The following is a 2,726-nucleotide window of genomic DNA, read 5'->3' on the forward strand; positions in this document are numbered from 1 at the left end:
TGGAATGTTGAGCTATTAGAGGCCTAGCAAGAAAGATGTGCAAATGGATACAAAGAACGTGGAAGATAGGGTTTTTCAAGAAGGATCTGTGCCTTGGGGGGAAAAAATTTTGAAGTAGTGCACTTCTAATATGTATTCAAATTGTAAAGTATTGTTTCTTCAATAATATCTAGAAGGCCAGGAGCTACCGAGTCTTTAATAGCAACCTATCTATGGCTAGCTTCTCAGAGATTGTACAAAAAAGTACGGAGATAATATATGTGGTAGGTAAAAGATATAACACCAATGATTGGATTAAGGCAACCCTCACCATGCGGTCAAGCCGTGCTATTGGGCTTTTGATAACATTACGATACTAGGTACTTTTGACTAAGCTCTGATGTAATTTTCCGTCCCTCGAGGCTTGGCATAAGCTTGAGGTTGATATGTATTTTTCTTGGTGACATTATAAAACAATCACTCACAATTGTTAGTTTTGCCAAAATAAAAAATAAAAAGACTATTCCATTTTCGACCTCCAACATCTACATTTCTAGCCCATTTTCGTAGAAGGAATTAGTGATGTGTTGTATATCTTGTGGCACCTCTTTTGTATTGCTATTACAAAAGACGATAGGTCTTATTTGGGAAAGTGTCACCTTATATGCCCAAAAGGTGGGTCTATTACCACACTTATGAAGATATTGCAATGTTTTTCAAGGGATATTATTTTCTATCTTAGCAAATTTTTATTTTATTTTTGCAAAACTCACAAATGTGAGTGGAATATATTAAGGATATCCCAAAAAAACAATCACAAGCCCAGCTCCTCCCGAGCCATTGATGCCCTGACAACACTAAAAACAGCATAGTAAACTAAAGATAGCATGACAAGATCCACAGGTACTGGCCAGAACAAGAGAGGCCAAACCCCACAAAATAACAACTAGAGAGATCCAAGAAGGAAACCAAACCACTAGGGGTGCCACCATGATGCCAACCTCTGCCACCAATAGACCACCATGCCCCGAGCAAGAAAGAACCGAACCAGTCGGAGAATCCACAACAGAAGAAGACCAAGCCGCCAAGTAGAGCTGCATAAAGAGGAGAAACAAGATCCATCACCTTGCCATCAAGCATATAAGGGAGCCCAACCCGTTAGAAGCACCTCATGAGCCCCCATCCATGGCAAGACCTACCACAACTCACCAAGCATCCCCAAGAGCACACAACCAAGAGGCCATAAGATCCAAAGCCGCCACCAGAGATCATCCACAACCTATCATGGCGAGCGATTTGTCCTGCAAGGGAGGACCGGCAACCGCCAAGCTAGAAGAACAAGACACCGCGAGAGTACCCACCAAAACTGCTTCTGCATCCACCATACAACATCCAAGCTTCCCAGCAAGCTAACAACACCAAAAACAGCATAGTAAACTAAAGATAGCATGACAATATCCACAAGGTACTGGCTTGAACAAGGGAGGCCAACCCCACATAATAGCAACTAGAGAGACCCGAGAAGGAAACCAAACCACTAGGGATGCCACCATGATGCCAACCTCTGCCACCAATAGACCACTATGCCCAAGCAGCAAAAGAATCTAACCAGCCTGAGAATCCGTAACAGAAGAAGACCAAGCCGCCAAGTAGAGCCACATAAAGAGGAGCAGCAAGCTCCATCACCTCGCCATCCAGGCATATGAGGGAGCCCACCCCGTCAGAAGCACACCTCACGAGCCCCCATTCATGGCAAGACCCACCAAGCATCCCCGAGAGCACACAACCAAGAGCCCACAAGATCCAAATCCTCCATCAGAGACCGTCCACAACCTATTAGGGCAAGCGATTTTTTGTCGGAGGGAGGACCAACAGCTGCCAAGCTAGCAGAACAAGACACCGCGAGAGTACCCACCAGGACTGCTTTTGCATCCAACATACAACATCCAAGCCTCTGCAGCCAACGTCTTCCAAACTGAGGCCGGAACCCCTTGACGGCAAGAGTAGGGTTTCACAAAGGAAACCAGGCAACCGCCATGCCTTGATTCAAAAAAGGTGCCATAATCTACACTTCCATCCACCATTGGGAAGGGTCGGGCCAGTCAAGTGCCTCACTCCCAAGGAAACCCTTGACCCGCAGACGCATTTTCGCCCTTGCCACAACAGGAGGCGCCGCAACCACGCCCACCCAAAGCCTGAAGAAGCCGCCATTCCACATCCACTTATCCAATGGGCGCCCCAACCCGCGAGACAGCGTTGCGGCTATCAGAAGCCACGAACAGACTTGGAGGACTTTGTACGTTTAGCGATCTTTGCCATTCTTTTGGTGAACTCCTCATTGTGGGTTGATAATTTGGAATGCATTGCTCCAACCCTTTGTTACCTCAATTAGGAGCGTGAGGGCACACTAGGGCATTGGAGGTTGCTGAGGCAGCGCCTTCGATGGCGTTTAAAAACCCACCCATCAGCACCCCATTTTTTTCTCTCTATAGCGACAAAGTCAGCATCTTGCCGACAACTCAAAGGTTTCCCCACCTTCCCTTTGCGTTTTAAAACACTGCAATTTGAGGGTTTGGGCATTGGAGGTACCCCTATGGCCAACTGTCTAGGTGTTTTGGAGAGCGACTTTTTTGGAGTCACCTCCTTCTTGTGGAGAGTTTTGAAAATTGTTTGGGAATTGTGCGGCCAGCCTTTGGGAAAGAAAATTGTCTAGGGTGAGTATGTCATTCAAATTTTTGAAGCTGCTC

At 46.3% G+C, this 2,726-nt stretch overlaps 1 long non-coding RNA gene across 1 annotated transcript; it reads right to left on the reverse strand.

The window, feature by feature from the left end:
- Nucleotides 1-832: 832 nt before the first annotated feature.
- LOC147455207 (uncharacterized) lies at nt 833-2,524 on the reverse strand. The gene is made up of 2 exons (XR_015188478.1): nt 1,189-2,524; nt 833-1,073 (listed from the first exon to the last, which is right to left on the reverse strand). It is a non-coding gene; the product is annotated as an uncharacterized LOC147455207 (long non-coding RNA).
- Nucleotides 2,525-2,726: the final 202 nt, after the last annotated feature.

This window comes from Adiantum capillus-veneris, chromosome 6 (genome assembly GCF_014529385.1).
Source record: "Adiantum capillus-veneris isolate H3 chromosome 6, ASM1452938v2, whole genome shotgun sequence".
Taxonomy (NCBI): domain Eukaryota; kingdom Viridiplantae; phylum Streptophyta; class Polypodiopsida; order Polypodiales; family Pteridaceae; genus Adiantum; species Adiantum capillus-veneris.